At 42.8% G+C, this 22150-nt stretch overlaps 1 long non-coding RNA gene across 1 annotated transcript in view; it reads right to left on the reverse strand.

The window, feature by feature from the left end:
• Positions 1-4994: 4994 nt before the first annotated feature.
• The window catches only part of LOC105472639 (uncharacterized), a 77674-nt gene continuing 60518 nt past the window's right edge, over positions 4995-22150 (reverse strand). The window contains exon 4 of the long non-coding RNA XR_981688.2: positions 4995-5056. This is a non-coding gene — a long non-coding RNA (uncharacterized lncRNA). The remainder of the gene's footprint in view (positions 5057-22150) is intronic.

Genomic DNA, 22150 nt, shown 5'->3' on the forward strand with positions numbered 1-22150 from the left:
CAGCCATAAGAAGGGATGAGTTCGTGTCCTTTGTAGGGACATGGATGCAGCTGGAAACCATCATTCTCAGCAAACTCATAGGTGGGAATTGAACAATGAGATCACTTGGACACAGGAAGGGGAGCATCACACACCAGGTCCTATTGTGGGGAGGGGGTAGCGGGGAGGGATAGCATTAGGAGATATACCTAATGTAAATAATGAGTTAATGGGCGCAGTACACCAACATGGCACATGTATACATATGTAACAAACCTGCACGTTGTGCACATGTACCCTAGAACTTAAAGTATAATAAAACAAACAAACAAAAAAAGAGCATTTTTCTGCTTAAGCTTCTGGAAGTGTGCTTCCTAGAGCTGGGTGTGCAATGTCTCTGTTCTCAAGATGTATGATGAGGTCAGTAGAACCATCTATGATCCCATTAGCCAAACATGTTTCTGCCTTAACTGCATTAGGGACATGCTGGTACTGTATTAGTCTGTTCTCATGCTGCAAATAAAGACATACCTAAAACTGGGTAATTTGTAAAGGAAAGAGGTTTAATGGACTCACAGTTCCACATGACTGGGAAGGACTCACAATCATGGTGGAAGACAAAGGAAGAGCAAAGGGACTTCTTACATAGTGGCAGGCAAGAGAGTGTGTGCAGGCGAACTCCGACTTCTATAACCATCAAATCTCGTGAGTCTTATTTGCCACCACAAGAACAGGATGGGGGAAACCACCCACATGGTTCAATTATCTTCACCTAGCCCTGCCCTTGACACGTGAAGATGATTAAAATTCAAGGTGAGATTTGGGTGGGGACACAGTCAAAACCATGTTAGATACCAATAGTGACAATCACCATAAAATCTTCACTTATTCCAATAAGAGGCGAGGCTCATGCTATGGCATTTTGTGTTGATCTAACAACTGCTTACCCTAGGCTATCAGTGGGCTGCATTTTCTAGCCTCTCATTACATTGTGTGTCCTGACCTGTGGTCTTAGTTTATATATCTTAGCTACTGACTCCTCTATTTTCTGACAACCCTAAACATCTTTATACTGGTCTTTTCCAGCTGCTGTGCCTCAGCTGAGATAGGATGCTACCTAATACCCTCCCGAACAGCATTTTTTCCTCTTTCTAGTGGATGTGTCTGTGTCTGCCTTCTCTAACTTGACTTGGTATTAGTGACAAACCCATAGTAAAGGAAGGGAGAGGAAGAAATGACTCCTGGGTTATCTCACACACTTACCTAAAAACTATGTCAGGGCTCATGGTTCCTGCACAAGAGTTTACTAACTCTATGACCTCGGGAAAGTTATTTCATGTATCTGAAAATCAAGATTCTCCGTCTATAATTGTGGATAATATCTGTCCTATGCCCATGTGGTTGGTCTAAGAGTTAGAGTGAACTCACAATGAAATACAAAGGATTCTGGAAATGCAAGCTAACATCATTACTCTATTATCGAAAAGGTCCTGGTGCTGGCTTTAGTTCCTTTATTTTAAAATTGGGTTACTATGTCATTTACACACTGATTGTGTTTATTACTTAAAAGTATCCCCTCCTTTTTTTGTGTCTACTAGAAACACAGACAGAAATTGACTTTCTAGTCATACTTTGTTGTCATTGTTCTGTTGTTACAGAAGAAAGGTGTATCATATACTTGCCTTCTAGATATGAATCAAGCATGCAACTGTTTGCCTAGCACTGTATTCACCATTTCTCAGTATTCTTCTATTCTGCCTCTCTGTGGAATTAAAGGCCCTTCCAGGGGGCACACTGGGATGGTGGAGGCTCTGCAGATTTCAGGGTTGTGGGAGAGGTTAGAGAGCTGCTGGGATAAGCCTATTCATGAACAAACTAGATTTTTGCAGAAACAGACTCTTCATACTGAAAATAAATGCCACTAGGTACAGAACCTCATATTTAATGGCACACAAATATTGGTCTTGTATATGTATATCAAATAAAAATGACTGAGTAGGTATTTCCATGTAGTGGAATATTACTGATACTCAATACTCAGAGAAGTACATTTGCATAGACTTTGGGATTTTTAATTTACACAAAGAAGAGGGTAAGTGTGAGTTTAATGTTTAGAATACAAGATAATGTTGAGCATTTATTGTTAGCACGTCTAATGAGCTAAACAAATCTCTTCATTTAACAACTCCATTTGAAAGTTAAAAAACAGCGTTTACCTTGCACAAAAGTCTTGGAGCTCTGCCCTAAATGGCAAAAGTCAGGCAAGAGAATTGGTTGTGAGTTTTCTCCTAAACATTTAGGCTGGACATTTGGCTCTTTGCTGGGCAGAGGAAGGAGCTGAACTCGGAGAAACTCGGGAAGGGAGGTGAAATTAAAGTAAACATCAACTTTGCTGTCATTGCTCACAAGAACTATTTTAAAAATCATGAAAAACTACTGACTTTGGACACGCATGGTGGCTGTAAAGGTCAATATTGGCCATTACAGTTGGCCATAATGTTGGCCATAATGTTCAATGAGTATTTTGAGTATTTGATATGGTTTGGCTCTGTGTCCCCACCCAAATCTCATCTTGAATTGTGATAATCCCCATGTGTCAAGGGCAGGGCCAGGTGGAGATAATTGAATCATGGGCGTGGTTTCCTTCATATTATTTTCATGGTAGTAAATAAGTCTCACAAGATCTGATGGCTTTATAAATGGGAGTTTCCCTGCACACGCTCTCTTGCCTGCCTCATGTAACATGTTCCTTTGCTCTTCCTTTGTCTTCCACTATGATTTTAAGGCCTCCTCAGCCATGTGGAACTGTGAGTCCATTAAACTTCTTTCCTTTAAAAATTACCCATTTGGGGGCATGTCTTTACTAGTAGCGTCAGAACGGACTAATACAGTATTTATAGAATTAGTGGATGAGGTTAGGGCAAGAAGGGCGAGAATGCAGTAGGAGTATAAGAAGCATTGGTTTCCCAGATTCATTTGGGCCCAAGCTTATGCTCCCTATTTCTGTCTGCTCAGAGAACTCTGAAGAGCATGATCTGCCACAAAAGGAGGTCTTGGAGGACTTATTTGAAGTCCTAGAGGGGCTCCTGAGATCCAGGAATCGAGCATCAAAGGACTCTCAGATTTATTTATATGTTTCGGCGAATGCCATACACTGCATGGCCTTAATTTAGGGAAAAAAATGGCTGCTTTAGAAAAAATGTTTTGGGCATAGAAAAAAACACTTTAATTTTTTTTTTTAATTATACTTTAAGTTCTAGGGTACATGTGCACAATGTGCAGGTTTGTTACATATGTATACATGTGCCATGTTGGTGTGCTGCACCCATTAACTCATCATTTACATTAGGTATATCTCCTAATGCTATCCCTCCCCTTCCCCCCACCCCACGACAGGCCCCAGTGTGTGATGTTCCCCATCCTGTGTCCAAGTGTTCTCGTTGTTCAATTTCCACCTATGAGTGAGAACATGCAGTGTTTGGTTTTTTGTCCTTGCGATAGTTTGCTGAGAATGATGGTTTCCAGCTTCATCCATGTCCCTACAAAGGACATGAACTCATCCTTTTTTATGGTTGCATAGTATTCCATGGTGCATACATGCCACATTTTCTTTATCCAGTCTATCATTGATGGACATTTGGGTGGGTTCCAAGTCTTTGCTATTGTGAATAGTGGCACAACAAACATACGTGTGCATGTGTCTTTATAGCAGCATGATTTATAACCCTTTGGGTATATACCCAGTAATGGGATGGCTGGGTCAAATGATATTTCTTGTTCTAGATCCTTGAGGAATCGCCACACTGTCTTCCACAATGGTTGAACTAGTTTACAGTCCCACCAACAGTGTAAAAGTGTTCTTATTTCTCCACGTCCTCTCCAGCACCTGTTGTTTCCTGATTTTTTAATGATTGCCATTCTAACTGGTGTGAGATGGTATCTCACTGTGGTTTTGATTTGCATTTCTCTGATGGCCAGTGATGATGAGCATTTTTTCATGTGAGATTTTTTAAAAGATATTATTTATTAATTATTAATCAACGGCATTTTTTTCAGGACATTAGGTCAGATTCTATAAGAAGTGTGATGGCTTATTTTTTTTCTCTCAGTAAGGCTACACTCCACCTGAGAACTCAGGACATGAGGACATGGTTATAGGAAGAAAAATCATAGATGAAAAATGGTTAACAATAGTCAGTACTTAGCATTAATTCCCACAATATCATTATGTATATTTCAATTCAATTGCAGACAAAGCCATTAAAAATGAATTCTTTTAGTTCTTTAATTTATTCTTAAATTAGCTAAACCGTTTTTTCTTTGAAATATTTTCTTTTCTTTTTCTTTTAAAAAACTTAAAACATTTTATTTTTAATTATTATGGATACATAATAATTGTATATGTTTATGGGGTGCATGTGATATTTTGATACAAGCATACAATCTGCAGTGGTAAAACTGGGGTAAGTGGGAGATCCATCACCTCAAGCATTTATCATTTTTTTGCATTAGGGATATTGCAATTCCACTCTTTTAGTTATTCTGAAATATACAAGAAATTATTAACTATAGTCACCCTATTGTGCTACCGAACACTACATCTTATTCCTTCTATCTAACTGTATTTTTATACCCATTAACCATCTCCTATTATCTCTCTCTCTCTACTACTCTTCCAACATGATATAAAAATCAAGAGGGACAAAATGTACACAGTGAAATGTCCCTTCCACCTGTGTCTCCCATCTACTCAGCTCCTATCCTTGGCAGCAAACATGTCAGTTTCTTATTTTTTCTCCCAGAGGTAACTTATAACTATTTTAAAACACAATGAGAATATAAGAGAAGACAGCTTTTAGTCATAGCCATCTCAGACTTCTTTCCAACAGGTACAGATTGTGGGGTCTTATTTGTCTTCTCCAGGGATCTTGGGGAAAGGGTGGCTAATATTTGAACCCTCTTAGGGGCAGATTCTAAGAAAGCACATCTTCCCCTTCTTTTGGGATTTCAGGTCAGAAAAACAGACACAGAGGCAGAGATAATGGTGACTCTGTAGTTGTGGGATCCATAGCTGGTACTGAAAAAAATATATAGTCTATCATTATAAAGCTTTAAATTTTATAAATTCAAATATATGTTAAACATATACATAGTATCAGTGTCCATAATATCACTATCTGTCCCTCCCAGAGGATCTCCAATGTTATCTATGGTCGTAATGTCCGAGGACATATTATAGAACAGTAATGACTGAAACCGAGCTAGTCTGTCCTCAACTCTCCCCATGCCATTATGTATATTTCAATCATATTACAGACAGAGCAAGCAAGTCCAGAACTAAAAGCAAGAATTGCGCCAATCAATCAGAATTAGTTTTACCTAAATGATATTATGAGATGCAAAAATATGGTTTTAGACACTGAAATTAGACACTGAAGCTGGCGTCCTCTGTGCAGAGAATGCTAATGCTGAGACTGCGGTCCCCAGTGGCACCACCAGCTGCCCCACTGCCAACCCGTGCCCTGATGCTCTTCTTGGAAATCAGCTTGTCAAATGTCGGGAGTGCTGCGATGCATCTGCACAGATCCATTTAGAACTCCTTCTCATTTGTATTCATCACAGCTGGCATGAATTCACAAGTGACGGCAGCAAAATGTTTCTGCCAGTTTCTAATGCCTCTTAGAAATACGGGCGTTTTTAACAAGTGGTTGCCTGACTGCTAAGCAAACACACTGAGATAATTCCTCTGAAGAGAGAGCTCATTGTTAAACACGGACACTTCTGGCAGTATTCTTGCTAATCCATCCCCGTTCACTGTGTCACTGTGCCAGCATCATGTGGACATAAGAACGGATGCCATAGCTGTCCATTGTTTCTGACATCACGGCAATATGTTGGGTGGAAAATAGTAGTTATTTCTTCAACATGTGAAGAATAATCATCAATAGTATTATTCCAGCAAGAGATTTAGGTGAGGTGGAAAAGGATTGGACCACACTTCTCTGCCCTTCTCTCCATGGCATAAATAATGGTGTGTTCCAGGGAAATTGTAAGAATGCCACAGGGTACTTCTGGAAACTTAAACTTCTGAACGAATGCTGCATAACGTTAGAGGCAGGTAAGAAAAGGCCATGCTGAGACTGACTTGCTAAAGAAGTTACATGTGGGTGTTCTGGCTAACAGCCCAGCTGAGCTGGCTGCAGCCACACGGAAGAGCTACCTTCAGTATCCAGCTCAGTTGAACCTTCAGGCCCCACTGGCAACTGACTGTTTCCATACAAAAGACTCCAAGCCAGAACTGCCTAGCTGAGTCTTTCCTGAGTTCCTGAACTACAACATCACAGGAAAAATAAAATGGCCGCCATTTTAATCCTCTGCATTTTGGAGTAACTTTTAAACTTGGCAATGACAATTGAACTGATGCTTTAAAAATTAAAATGTTAAGTATTGTAGAAATAAAAACATTAGAAGAAAATCTAGGAGACTAAAAATACAATCTGGGAATTGAGGAGATTTTAAGTGAGTTAAAATATCCAGACTGTATATATGTAGATAAATACAGGTATATGTATTTATTATGTGTATATACACACATGTATGAAAACATATGTGGCCAGGTGTGGCGGCTCACACCTGTAATCCCAGCACTTTGGGAGTCCAAGGTGGGCGGATCACGTGGTCAGGAGTTCAGGAGTAGCCTGGCAAACATGGTGAAACCCTGTCTCTACTAAAAATACAAAAATTAGCTGAGCATGGTGGCATGGGCCTATAATCCCACCTACTCGGGAGGCTGAAGCAGGAGAATTACTTGAACCAGGAACCCGGGAAGTGGAGGTTGCAGTGAGCCGAGATCACGTTGCTGCACTCCAGCCTAGGCTACAGAGTGAGACTCTGTCTCAAAAAACAAAACAAAACAAAAAACCATATATGTATATTTGACATTGTAAAAAATTTAAAACTTTATAACGGTATCTATTATAATCAGATTATAAGGAGCTATGGATTTGGAAAAATATATATTCAAAAAAGCCTTAGATTAATAAGAAAATAATGAAATAGAAAATTGGGCAAATAATATGAATAAGAAGTTTACAGAAAATCCAATTCAAAGAAGCATCAAATATGAGGGGAAAAATAAAAAATACTCAAAGTCACTAGCAGTTAAAGTAATAAGACACAACTTTAGATTGACCGACAATAGAAAGAAAGTGCCCTTATATGGTCGAGAACATGAAGTGGGTACACTTGACATAGCCAATGGAAATATGAGTTGGTCCATTCTCTTTGGATCATGATCTGGTGAGATCTATTAAAATTAAAAACCATGTGCTCTTTAATCACCAAGCCCAGTATTGGGAAACTATCCCAGAGACAAAAGCTCACTCTGTAGGGACAGAGGTACACAGATAGTTAATGTAACTTTGTTTCAAGATATGGAGATCAAGTGAATATCCATTAAGCAAGAAATGGCAGAATAAGCTACGGGTATAAGCACAATGTGAAATCTTATGCAGTTATTAACTATCAAAAAATCAGAAAGGGCAATAGCAGTTGACTTGCAGGAAACCAACTCCATGTGTTGTTGCTGAATGAGAAAAGCAAGGTTTGTGGCTGTGTGTACGATATGATTGCATTTAAGGCAAAACAAAGACCATGAAACTATTGTGTATGTGTTTGGGTATGATTAAATGAACATGGAGAAAAACACATAGGGAGATGTGATGGGGTGGGAGAGGCAAGCAAAAATGCAAAGTGTACACCGCAAATACTAAGCACATATGGTATGACTACCTTCACATAGAATTACGTATGTGTATGCAGATGCATAAGGAAATTAGGAGATAAAATATAGATCTATATTCACTTACCAATAAAGAGGTTTTTGATATATTAATTGAAAACCAGGCTGAGAAAGACAAACAATGTGTATGTCTTCATACAGTGTATGTCTATATACATGAAAATGTGTATAAATATTTAGAAATGATTTATAGGAAAAGGAAAAATTGTGGCCGAAGAATGAGCTATTAACATTAGGCCCCCAGGATGGTGAAGTTGGAGAGCAGTCTGGGGAAGAAGATTTGCTTAAAAAAAAAAAAATTTGCATTGCTGTAGTTGCTCCAACAATTATGCATTACTTCTGCTATTTGAAAAAGTAAATCTAATGCCAAGACTTTGAATATTGCCAACTTTCAGTAGCTATTGGTGACATTGCCTGTTTTATAGCCTGCCTTTGGTGACAGTAAATTGGATTTTGATCAGGTAAAAAACAAATTTAAGCCTGCTCTGTGTGCCTCTGTCAATTGCCTGCTTGAAATGCTTTAAATCACTTTGCTTGAAATGCCCCCTGACTTTTGGGGTCCAGTTATACTTCTGGCCATTGGTAAAGGGTGACTTTCCATCCTGCTTTTCCCCAGTTGAGACTGAACATGGTGTCAGTCCTCGTGTGGTCTCCCTGAGATTAGGAAGGTCCTTCCATGTCCCTCAGTCTTAGTCTGGGCTCTTTGTTCTGGCTGAAGTTGGCATTCGGGCCAGGCACCTTTCAGGCTGACATACATATTATGTTAATCCATCCATCCTGCATGTGGATGGGGTGAATGCATAGCACCCTCATTGAAAATTTGCTTTCTTTCTCTTTGCCGATTATGGTCTTAACCTTTCTGATCTTTTCTTCACCCTCCTCCTTTCTTTTGCATAGCAGGCAATTGGATGGTGACTCTTTATATCCTAATGCCAAAGACCCTAAGGTCAACCAGCTGCTCTCTACTAGCCTCCTTCAAGAGTCCTACTGTTAATGGTTAGTTTTTTATACCCACTTGGCCAGGCTATAGTACCCAGTTACTCACTCGAACACTAGTTTAGGTGTTATGATATTTTATAGATGACATCTACATGACATTTTATAGATATGTATATAATCTATATACTATATATAGATTATATGTGTGGTTTTATATATGTATATTATATATACATTAAATATACATATATGTATATATAATACACACATATAGCATGTATATATAATACACACATATAGTATGTATATATAATACACGTATATATAATATGTATATATAATACACACATATATAATATATATATGACGCCATGGTCAATCTCAACCATTTTATGTATATATATAAAATCAGTTGACTTTACATGAGAAGATTACCCTTGATAATGTGGGAGGGTCTTATCTAACCAGTGGAAAGGCCTTAAGAGCAAAACCGAGGCTTCCCTGAGGAACAAATGTCTGCCTGTGGACCACAGAGTCACTTCCTGCTGGAGAGTTTCTGACCTGCCCACCTGCCCTGCAGATTTCAGACCTGCCCAGCCTGACTTCACAGTCGTGTAAGCCAGTTCCTTGAAAGAAGTTTCCACGTATGTCCTACTGGGTCTCTCTCACTGCTAACGTACTGACAGATACATTTCCCCTTCAACTTGATTGGCCTGGAAATGGGACCTCTAAGTCATCTCTTTAGGAAAAAACAAAATAGGAGGAATTGGGTGAGGTGGGTAAGAGGCCTCTCTCATTTCTTCTTTCATGGGTGAGTCTACTCTGTAAATTAGTTGATAAGATTAATAATTTATGACTTAGAAAATATTATCACTCAGAAAAAGACACTATTTAAGACTTTCATGAAACAGGAAGCTCCCCTTACCCTGGAAGAGCAAACAGGAACACAGGAAGTGTTCACAGCGGGCTCTCAGGGAGGCCTGCTTTCCAGGTACCTCCCAGACTTAGGTCTGCATCTCCATCCCTTTCTCACCCCAGCTGTGACGTCTTCATCAATTTATAAATAATCACTTCACGCCTGTAATCCCAGCACTTTGGGAGGCCAAGGCGGGTGGATCACGAGGTCAGGAGTTTGAGACCATCCTGGCTAACATGGTGAAACCCATCTCTACTAAAAATACAAAAAATTAGCTGGGCGTGCTGGGGGGCGCCTGTAGTCCCAGCTACTCAGGAGGCTGAGGCAGGAGAATGGTGTGAACCTGGGAGGCGGAGGTTGCAGTGAGCCAAGATCACACCACTGCACTCCAGCCTGGTGACAGAGCAAGACTCTGTCTCAAAAAAAAGATCCATGCCTCTCCATGCAGGAACACAGCCTGTAGGACCAGTGCAGAGAGCCTTGTGGACCCCGAGTCAGAGCCCCTTTGAGATCTCATTGACAATGAGGTCTATAGATGTGCTTCCTTCTCCACAGCGTGACATGCAGAAACTGGCAGGTCACACCGCTGACCCTCAAGTGCACAATCAGACCTCATCCCATCCCGACCCAAGACAGAAACACATTTTCAGAGGAAGGAGGGGGATGTTATTTTACTTGCCTCTGTATAGGCTCTTTCACCACACATACCCATACCCACCCCTACCCCCCACACATGTAAACACATGCATTCACACACATGAATACACAGGCACAGATGCAAATAATTCACAAATATGCAAACACACACACACTGCTATTGCACATGACATGGTGGGGTGTTAGCCTTTTCACTGACACTCTGCTGCTCTCACATTCACAATGTTCCCTCGGATCTGCTGGAAATCAGAGCCAGTCCGACAGCTGCAGAAAGGTCCAATCATTTCCTTGAAATTGCTGCTTGTAAGGGTGAGTTAAGCATTCAGACAGTGGTCATCTCCTGCCAGTCTCTCTCTAGTTACAGAAGGCAGTTCTTCCTCCTGCTGAGTTCCATCAACTTAAATTGTAAAAGACTTGCTTTCCAGAGGGAATGTCATGCCCCAGTGCTTGTTACCTCCAGCTCCTGCAGAGGTCAAGTCAGCTCATTCTATTTCTCTTTGATCCCTGACCTTGTGAGACAGCCTCCCACACTCCAAGGAGTAAGAGTTGCTCCTAGCCTCCTGGATTCTTCTCCATCACATTTTCCCTCCCCCAGGTCATGGAGCTGGAGCCACCCAGCCTGGAGACCCACAGAGGAGGCTGGGATGCAGGGTGAACTGTAGCCGAGGGCCACCTCTGCTCCCTCCTAGCCCACACAGAACCTCACTCTCCTTCCAGACAAAGTGGCCACAGATGGAGAAGTAGGTGGCGAAGGTTCATCTTTCCCCTCACTTCTCTCTCTGCATCCATGCTTGGTTTAAATGAACCAGAGGAATGGTAATAAAGGCCTGCTCTGGATGCCAGCAGTGGGAGTGGGAAGTTGAGAATAGATGCTAGAAACTCTGTGATGTCATAATCTTTTTACGTTAAAAATTTTAAGTAGTAACACCAAGAACTTTATACCTTTAATAGTGTAGAAAATTGATGACAGGCATCTCCTTGAGAAGATGGTCACCTTCTAGATACAAACGAATACCACACAGCGTTTCCGGATTTCACTCTCCTCAAAATCTCCCTGCCCCGGTCCACGGTGGCTGCATTTCCTGCCTCTCTCTCAGCTGCCACTCTTCTGCTGAGGTAGAGAGGTTTTCTCATCCTCTGGGTCTCCACTATAACACCAACTTCCACGCCCCAAAGACACACACACCCTTCCCCAAAACCCAGCAGTTCTCTGTGAGTCTGGCAGAGAGTCCCTGTCATTTGGGGTCCTACTCAGCCTTGGTGAGCAGCTGGTCCCAACAGGATCCACAAGAAACTTGCATGACCGCAAGGCCTGGGAACAAGACAAACCCTTCCACTGTCACGCTGTCATCATGGCTGTTGTTTTCCCATATGGTCTCACATGGCCTCTCATCTGGGAACGACACTCTGATGGGATTTTTAAGGGCCTGTAAATAAAGCTCTTTGTTTCCCACTGGAGTTGTAAACTGAAAAGTAGACACAAGAATCAGACAGATGGAGATCAAAATGTCAGCTTTGCTGCTGCCCAGAAGGAGGTGGCTGGGTGTGGTTGACACGTTGATGTTGATGGGCTTGCCCTTATCTGCTTGTCCCTTCTCCCACCTGGTTTCTTGGGGAGCCCACGAGGGTAAAGTTGGTATTTCCAAATCAGATATTTTACCCAAAATTGCTGCCTCTCACTGGTTCTGAGAGGAAAGGGAAGAAAAGAAGTCAAATCTCAGTTACTTACAGTAGTAGATCAGCCTCACCAGTCATGGGCCATGAGCCAATATAGTCTCCCACAGACTGAGACCTCAATCCCCCATGGTGAGGGGCTAGTGAGACTGGAACACCAAGAGAGTTGCTCAAGTGGCATTCCCTCCACATGCAAATATGAGGCACAGGGGAGAAGAGGGCCCAGCCTTTTTGCTCCCTGAATGTGTAACCTTTAGATTGAAGTGTTCAGTCCCTGGTTGGCCAGGGAGGCACCGTCTTACTCCTGTGGCTGCTCACTTGGCAAAAGATGCCCCTGCCTGCGGCCACCCACTCCCCAATATCAGCCACTGTGTCTTGAGTGTCTTCTGGGGACTACTGCCAGGGAGTATGTATTTGGTTCTCAGAAGCTGTCAGTTGGGTCAGAATAGTAAAATATTCAAACTAAGTTTGAGCCACACTGAAGTCAAAGTTGGAAATTTATTTTTTTCTTTCTTTCTTTGCATTCTTTTCCAACAATATTGCCCAGTGTAGCTTATCTGAGATTCTGCAATGTGATTAAATGTCAACATTAATATGATCTGGGACTAAAATGTCAACAACTCAAAGTTGAATATAAACCCCTTCTTTTATTAAATTCTCTTTTAATAGGTTAGGCTAGGTTGGCTGGCTGTATTCTGGACCTCAGGACTCTTAAATAGCAGCAAACAATTCCCAGATCTCATGGCTTAACACTAGGAAGGTTTGTTTCCATGGACTTCACTGGCCAGCCTGGGCTCTGCCCTGTGCCTCCCTGGTCTTCACTCCGGTGCCCAGCTGAGAGCACAGCAGCCATACGGAATGCTGGTGGCTGTGTCCCAGAGGGAAACTGAGCTTAGCTAGGCACACACTGGTGCCTGCAGCTTTTCCTGGAAGGGACCATGTCTCTACTGCTCACATTTCATGGGCCAAGGAAAGTTATATTGCACCACCTGAGTTCAAGAGGGCACACGAGTCCAATCCTCCCTCATGCCTGGAGGATGACAGCTGGAGTAGCTTGTACCACTCTAAGGACCAGCAGAGATTCTCAGGAAGAAATTAAAAGAGGCAACTACTGGATACGCTTGGAAGTTAAAGTTCAAATAATTCTGTGCCCTAAGTAAAGTCTAAAATTAAATACTCTTGCTCTTGTGAAGTCAAATCCGAAGTCTATAATTCCCAGTCTTAAATTAATGTTCAATGAAATTAAGGCCTTCCTCCTTTCTTTCTCTGTTTATTGGATCTCTGTTCTCTGGATCTGTTTCTCTGTTCTCTGGATCTCTTCAACAATCAGATGTGAACTGGGCCACCCTTCATCATGACGTGCTTAATGCCTTCAGGACTTCAGAAGATGCACTAGGTTAGATCAATCTCTCATTTCCCACTTGAAAGAGAAGAAAGTGATCTCGGCACCACCAGGATTCTCACAGCACTGACATTCCATCACCAGCTAACTTCAATGTCTACAGAAACTACCCAATCCAAACATACTTCTCGGGACGTCACACTTGGTAAAATATTGGCCCGTGTTACTGACGCCAACTACACCATGGAAACTCCATGGGATCTGAGTGTAGGTTGGTGTACAGAGAAGAAATCATCCTTGTTTTTGTCTCTGCAGGATAACTCTGGTGCCAGAGCACTGTGACTGGGGCAGTTAACTCCATTGCAAGAACCGTCCCTTCACCAAACCAACAATGGCCCTATGTAACCTGTACATATTGTCTCCTTCCTCAGAGGAGGTATTTGTTGAGACATATTTGAGACATTGCTATCTTCTTTCAAAGTATAGAAATACACAGAGGTGGCACACTTTCTTTTGCACCTTGGGTGTCATTTCCCTTTTAGCCCGGTGTGTGGAGTCTCCTCAGGCTGCTCTGAGAGTTGGCCCTCTATAGTGTCAAGGCTGCCACTGAATCTTATGGGCATGCGTGCAGTGCTGTGACATAGTGAACTGCTTCTATTGCCTCTTGTTTTTAAATTGCTAAGGCCCGGGAAGCCTGGTTCCAGGGGACAATTTCCCTCTAGTCCTCATGTTGGTTTTCAATCAAGAACCATCCTTAGAACATTTCCAAACCAAAGCTGCTGTTATTGCTTCGAGTCTTTGCTCCTGGAGCACTGCTCCTCACCTTTGGCTGCAGCTTGGAATCCCTTGGGGGACTTTAAGAATCCTGAGGTCCATACTGTACCCAACCAATTGAGTCCCAGTCTTTGGGGAGGTGTGATGGCTAATTGTTTATGTCAACTTGGCTAGGCCACGGTAGCCAGATTTTTGGCCAAAAGCCAGTGTAGATGTTGCTGTGAAAGAATTTTTTAGGTGAAATTAACATTTTGGTGAATGTTGAGTAAAGCATATTACCCTCCATAATGTGGGTGGACCTCATGCAACCAGTTGAAGGCTTTATGAGAAAAGGCTGATATTCCCCCAAATAAGAGGGAATTCTGCCTCCAGACAAGCTTCAGCTTGAGCTGCAGCATCAACTCTGCCCTGAACCTCCAGCCTGTCATCCTACCCTGCAGATTTCAAACTTGCCAGCCTCCAGTCTTGTGGGCCAATTCCTTAAAGTAAATACATCTCTCTGCTCTATCTCTATCACTCTCTCTCTATCCCTTTATCTCTATCTCTATCCCTATCTCTGTCTCTATGTTTATCTCTATCTATTTCTATTTCTGTCTGTCTCTATCCCCATTCCTATGTCTATCTCTCTATCTCTGCCTCTATCCCTATCTCCATCTCTATCTTTGTCTCTGTCTCTTCCTCTATCTACTTGTCTCTATCTCTATCCCTATCTACCTCTATCTCTATCTCTATTTTTATCTCTATCTCTCTCTTGTCCTATTTCCATTGCTATCTCTCTCTATTCTATATCTCTCTGTCTCTATCTCTATCCCTATCTCCCTCTATCTCTATCCCTATCTCTATCCCTATCCCTATGTCTATCTCTCTCTATCCTTATCTCTATCTCTATCTCTATATCTATCCCTGTCTCTGTCTCTATCTGTCTTTATCCCTATCTTTCTCTATCTCGATCTCTATCACTATCCCTATCTCTCTGTCTCTATCCCTGTCTCTACCTACCTCTATCTCTATGTCTATCTCTTCAATCTCTATGTCTATAACTAGCTCTATCCCTATCTCTTCCTCTATGTATCTCTATCTTTGTCTTCATCTCTATCCCTATCTCCATCTCTCCCTCTCTTTCTTTATCCCTATCTCTCTGTCTCTATCTCCTCTATCTCATCTCTATCCACTTCCTGTTGGTTCTGCTTCTTGGAGAACCCTGGTGAATCCAGGTGGTGCTGATCTTCCAGGCACTGGTGGTGTTTAGAGCTTTCCTGGTGACTACAATGTGCAGCAGGTGGACAGCCCCTTCCTAGGGGATCTAAAAAGGACCCTCCCCCTTTTTCTCTGCCTCATCTTTTGTTATTTGTTTGTTTGACAATTGTAGGGGCTGTCTCCAGGGATCACGACCCTCTCCTGCCCCTGCTACTTCCAGAAAGTACAGTGGCATTTCTGACAGTTGGACCTGCTTCTGAGATCATTCCCTTTCTGTATTGAATGCCTTGCTCTTCCATGCCTTGCTCCACAAACTAGCAGCATTAGCCTTACCTAGAGCATGACAGACAAGCCTAGATATTGCACCTACTGAGGGATGATGTCCTGAAGTACCGCATCCACAACTCCACTTTTCTCTCACAGTCCATCTGTAGCTCCTCCTCCCTTTCACATCTGCCCAATCTCATCCCCCTTCCTGTATGCCCTGCCTCCCCTTTGAAAGCTCAGCTTTCCTTCCACTGAAATCACTCTCCTTCCCTCCAGTTTAATTAGCCTGACTACCTAAAAAAACAAATAGGCCAGCTGCAGTAGCTCATGCTTGTAAGGCGAGGCAGGAAGATCACTTGAGGCTAGGAGTTCAAGACTGGCCTGGGCAGTATAGCAAGACCCTGTGTCTACAAAAAATTAAAAATTAAAAAATTAGCTGGGCACAGTGGCGCATGCCTGTAGTCCCAGCTACTCAGGAGGCTGAGGTGGGAGGATCCCTTGAGCCCAGGAGATCGAGGCTGCAGTGAGTGACCCATGATCCTGCCACTGCACTCCACGGGCAACAGGGCAAGACCCTGTCTCAAAAAATTATAAAAATAAACAACTCTTCTACAGCTCCTTCTCTTCTAGTAAAGTGAAGTACACTTTCATAGCCTTCTAGCTCCTCAATTCTTCTAGCAAACATGACATCTATAAAGGAATCCAGACGCAAGACTTGTCAGTACAAGTCTTGTAAACTTTTGGGTTTACAGACACTGAATTAAGTTGTTTTTTGCCACTCCACTAAAAACAGACATTAAAAAAGTCTGCCATTCCTTCATTTAATTTTCATGGAAGATTCACTGAAATGATCTAATTTTTTTGTCTATATTTTTACTATAAAGCTAACACATGACTTTATTCTTTATTTGCTGATGATTCAAATCTACAATACTTCTATAATTAAAACTGATCTGGAACTCTAAAATCTAAATTCAGGATTAGAGTTTATGCAGCTAAAAATTACAAGGCCAACTTGAGATCACACGGTGGTGGTGATGGGGGTAATGGTGGAGTGATGTGGTGATCATAGCAATAGTGGGGTGATGGTGGTAGAGATGGTATGATGGCAATATGGTGGTGGCAGGAAGATGCTCATGGAGGTGACAGTAACCATGATGGTGGAAATGGAGCAGGAGGTAAAAGTTGTGATTGAGGTGGGGTGGGGGCTATGATGGTAATGGTAATAGTGATGGTGATGGTGGTGGTAACGGTGATGATGGTGGTGGTTGGTGGTGGTGATAGTGGGGACGATAGTGATGGTGGTGGTGGTGATGGTGGTGGTGGTGATGGTGGTAGTGATGATGGTGATGGTAGTGATAATAGTGATGATAGTGATGGTGGTGGTGGTAATGGTGATGATAGTGGTGGTAATGGTGATGATAGTGATGGTGGTGATGTTGTTGGTTGTAGTGGTGATGGTGATAATGGTGGTGGTAGTGGTTGTAGTGGTGATGGTGGTAGTGATGATAGTGATGATGGTGTTGGTGGTGGTGATGGTATTGGTGGTGGTGGTGATGGTGGTGATGGTGTTGTTGGTGATAGTGATGATGGTGGTTGTGATGGTATTGTTGTTGCACCTTGGTGGTGGTGATGATGGTGGTGGAGATAGTGATGGTGGTGGTGGTGATGGTGTTACCTATGATGGTGATGATGATGGTGGTGGTGGTTTTGGTGGTGCTAATGGTGATGGTGGTGATACAGGTTATGGGAGTGGCAGCATTGGAGACGTTGAAGAGGCTGGTGGTGGGACGGGAATGGTTGTGACACTTACAGCCTCTGGACAAGGCATATAGTAAGGAGGGATTCATCTCTCAATGCCTGAGACATTGAGAGACATTGGGACAGTGAAGCTGGGAGTGTGGAACAGTTGCTGCTCTCTTGGCCTGGTCCTACTAATTCAAAACAGAATCTGAACTCACCATTACCTCCTGAACCACACAGAGCTCACTGACTACTATTTAGGGGTCTTGCCTAGAGGCCCCACTGAGGTAATCCAGAAAGGGGCAAATATGTCTTCATCACAAATGCCAAGACAGCACCAGGCCGGCTGCTGTCCTGGAGTCCAGGATTGAGCTGCAGTGGCTCCCACAGCAGCAGGCCTGTGCTGCAAGCCCAATTGGAAGCAGTTTTGCTAAGGTTCTTCCTTCTTAAAACCAGCTCTCTTCTGCACTAGCTGCTGGCTGTGAGTTCAGAGGGCATGGGTTTGTGGTGGTGACAGTAGTGCTTGTTTGCAGCAGTTCCCAGGAGCCATTTGACCAGACTCCACCAGCAACCTTTTCAATCTCACCAATTCTTGTTTATATCTTGGGGTTCCCAGCTCATGTACTAAAGATGTACAGCAAATGCCCTCTATACATACATTCCATACACGAAATGTGGGAGTTTTAGGGGAAATTTAAGCAACACCCCTCTGATGTCATTTCTGAGGTATTTGAATGGAGAGAGCAGGGCATGCAGGGATGAAAATGCCAGTTTATCCCTGATAAGTGCTGGCTTGGAGGACACGACTTAGGTGGGCAGTCAGATGGGCTGGCTGCTTCCTTCTCCCCCAACTCTCCTCTCCCCAGCTGTCTAGTCCTTGGCACAGCCCACCCCAGGCTTGTGTCTCCCTAACAGATTCACTTACTCTGGTTGCTGGCATGCCTGGCCATTGGAAGAAAGGGAATTTCTTCCTTTATTTTTTACATTCATTCACTCAACAAACTTTATTGAGCACCTAGTAACTGCCAAGACTGGACAAGACAGAAAATAATTTTGTTTTTCTGATGCTTACATTTCAGCAGAGACACAAGTCCTCTTTGTTTGATTGTCTTTTGCTGAATGTGCCCTAATGAAACTCACTTTTTAACCTGTGAGGAGAGTAATAAAAAGGCACACTCTTTGGGAGGCCAAGGCGGGTGGATCATGAGGTGAGGAGTTCGAGACCAGCCTGGTTGACATAGGGAAACCCCGTCTCTACTAAAAACACAAAAATTAGCTGGGCTTGGTGGCAGGCGCCTGTAGTCTCAGCTACTCGGGAGGCTGAGGCGGGAGAATGCCTTGAACCTGGGAGGTGGAGGTTGCAGTGAGACGAGATCACACCATTGCAATCCAACCTGGGCAACAAGAACAAAACTCCACCTCAAAAAAAAAAAAAAAAAAAAAAAAAAAAGACACACTCTTGGAGCTTCCTTCTCAGGAGGAAGGAGGTACATGCACTTCCCCTAGTAATTCCGAGAGGTCAAATGCAATCCTTTTTGGGAAGTGACTGGATGTGCAGAGAGAGTCGGAGGGAGGTCTCACCACCTCTCAGGCTGCTTCCAAGCATCTCAGTCTGTGGACCTGTGGGCTTTTCTGCATTTGGTTGCTGTGGCTTGTGGTACATTCAGCAGGATTGGTTTCTGACCTCCCATCCGGCTGGGAGCACCCCACTGTGAAGCTCAATACTGAGAGGTTTGTGAAGGTTTTATTGAATGGCTCTAAGGTTCTAAGCCTCGGTAACTTGGGTGACAACAGCATTTATAAATGGAAATAGAGATATTCGAAAGACTTTTTTTTTTGAGGGAGAAACTGCTGAGCGCAGGTTTAGACCTCATGAGATGTTTAGAGGACAGCATATTATTTTTTGCATGGCTGGATTTAATGGCTGTTTTGCATCCCTTTGCAGGGTTAAGATAGCAGAGGACTCTCAGAAACCCTCACACCCAGCATTAAGAGGCACACACTAGATCAGCTTGCAGATACGAATGTTTGTGGCTCTACATTTTCTTTAAAATCAATTTCCAGTATTTTAAATTCCTCATTATTCCTCTACCATGTGTTAGACAACTATGATATCCCCAAATCTACAAATGGCTATAACTATGCTGTCACTGCAGGGATGTCTTGCTCTCTGAACTGTCGTCAGGAAGCTTATAAATAAACACAGGACACATGAAGCTAATTTGATACCAACAGCAATAATATCTACTCTGACTAAGAGGAAATTGGAAAGTGTCGCTGATCTAACAGCACAAAGAGGCATTAGGAGCGTGCATCTGCACGTACCTCCCTCCCAGGCTTGGGCTTTTTCCCATAACATTTGGAGGCTGTGATTTCACCTACCAAATACCTATTTACATGCTTAGCCTTCAGATCATCACATAATTCACATCTCTGAGAACATGATGTTTTGTTACCTAAATGTTTCACTGCTAAACGACATCAGCTGAAGAGTATGATTATTATCAGCTTCAAACTATGACTTGGAAATGTCCACATACTTGCACCTTGCTTTGCTGCTATTATTTGTTTTTGGTTTTGTTTTATGTTTTTTGATGGGAGATTGCAGTGGTGTGATGATCATGGCTCACTGTAGCCTCCACCCTCCAGGGCTCAAGCCATCCTCCCGTCTCAGCATTCTTAGGACTGACTACAAGTGCACACCACTGCACCCAGCAACTTGGTTTTTTTTGGTAGTTACAGGGTCTAGCTATGTTGCCCAGGATGGTCTCAAACTCTTAGACTCGAGCAATCCTCCCACCCGAGCCTCCTGGGTAGCTGGGACTATAGGCACTCACCACCACGCTCGACTAATTTTTGTATTGTTTGTAGAGATGGGGTTTTACCATATTGCCCAGGCTGGTCTCAAACTCCTAAGCTCAAGCGGTCTGACTGCTTCAGCCTCCCAAAGTGCTGGGATTACAGGAGGGAGCCATCATGACTCTCCAGTGCTGTTATTAGAAATACAAACTGAGTTCTCTACAAGGTGGAAGTTTTGATAAGTGATGCACCTTGTCAGGGTAAAAGCTTTCAGTGGGGGAAAATGTGCTTTAATTTAGTTCATCTAAATTTCCCCACACTCTCAGCCCAGCAATTGTCTTGCCTTCTATATCACCCTGACACAAACTATTAATCTATCAAACAGCAGAAGGCTGAGCACCACCAGGCTCCAATCTATACAGATAGTTGGGCCAATTCAGGTAAAAATTTTTTTTGGTTTTGACCTAAAAGTTGCTGGAAAAACTGTAAAATGAAGAGCAGTTACAATGTGATGATTTCAAAGATGAAAACAGGATAATATCAGTTTCCAGCTGCAAAGTTTTCTTCTGTTAAAAACCTGTAAGTTAAATAGGCACACAAATATATTTCTATGCTCTTTAAACTATTGGGTATAAAGTGATCACAATTTTAAATCATATAAAAAGACTGTAAATATTAAAACACTTGACTACAATAAGGTTCCTTTTGGGCCTTAGATAAGTAATGTTTTCTGGTGTTGTTACAGAAAGCATAATAAATAAAATAAAATTATCCTTTGATCATACCAAAGGGTTTGTGGCAGTGTGTATTAGTCTGTTTTCACACTGCTATAAAGAACTACCTGAGACTGGGTAATTTATAAAGAAAAGAGGTTTAATTGACTCATAGTTCTGCATGGCCAGGGAGGCCTCAGGAAACTTACAATCATGGCAGAAGGTGAAGGGGAAGAAAGGCACATTTACATGGTGGCAGGAGAGAGAGCAAGGTGGGGAACTGTCACACACTTTTAAACCATCAGATCTCCTAGGAACTCATGCAGTATCATGAGAATGGCATGGGGGTAACCACCCCTATGACCCAATCACCTCCCACCAGGTCCCTCCCCAACACATGGGTATTACAATTCAACATGAGATTTGGGTGGGGACACGGAGCCAAACCATATCACAGTGACACCACAATAAGATATCCATAGGTATCAGTTTCTTAAGGCAATTTTCCAAAGTACCCCACATCGGATAGTTGAAATATCTGAGACTTATTGTCCCACAGCTCGGGAAGCTGGAAATCCTAGATGAAGGGGTTGCCAGGGTTGGTTCCTTTTGAGGCTGTGAGTGGGGATCTGCTCCAAGCTCCCCTCCAGCTTCTGGGGGTTCCTTGGCTTGTAGAAACATCACTCCAATCTCTGCCTTGTCATCACATGGCCTCCACCCTGTACGTTCTTCTGGGCCCAAATGTCCCATTTTCTTAAGGACATCAGTCACACTGGATTAAGGTCCTACTCCAGTAGAACCTCATCTTACCTAAGTTACATCTTCAGTGACCCTGTTTTCAAATAAGGTTATTTTCTGGTTATTGGGACTTTAACAAATGAATTTTGGGGGAATCTGATGTAACCCATCATACTGCCCACAGTGATGCTTGGGCACCTGAGGGAGCAACCCCCTCTCAGCCCTGCATCCCAGTCCCTCATCCCACCTTCTTCTCCTGGCTTTGTTGTGCCTTGTTCCATCTCACGGCCTCACCCCCACACCACCATTTTGGTTGGGCTGTCTGCCTTGTCCCTGAACACTACCTTCTAATCTTCCCTTGACTCCTCTCCTGCCCAGAGCCCAGGCTGTCTAAATCCCAGACTAGGGATCAGACTCTGAAACCCCATTTATCCAGAAAGGGAGTGTCTCTGTCCCCTTAATAAATTGTTATCTTGCTTCTTGACACATGGAGGAACAGCAAGTCCTGAAGAAAGATGCAGGAACAAGGAACCCAGAGACCCAGCCAGGTGGGCTTATGGCATCTGGGGAACTGTGTTTTGGGACAAGATTTGGGGCCTGTTTGTGAGCAC

This window comes from Macaca nemestrina, chromosome 4 (genome assembly GCF_043159975.1).
Source record: "Macaca nemestrina isolate mMacNem1 chromosome 4, mMacNem.hap1, whole genome shotgun sequence".
NCBI lineage: Eukaryota > Metazoa > Chordata > Mammalia > Primates > Cercopithecidae > Macaca > Macaca nemestrina.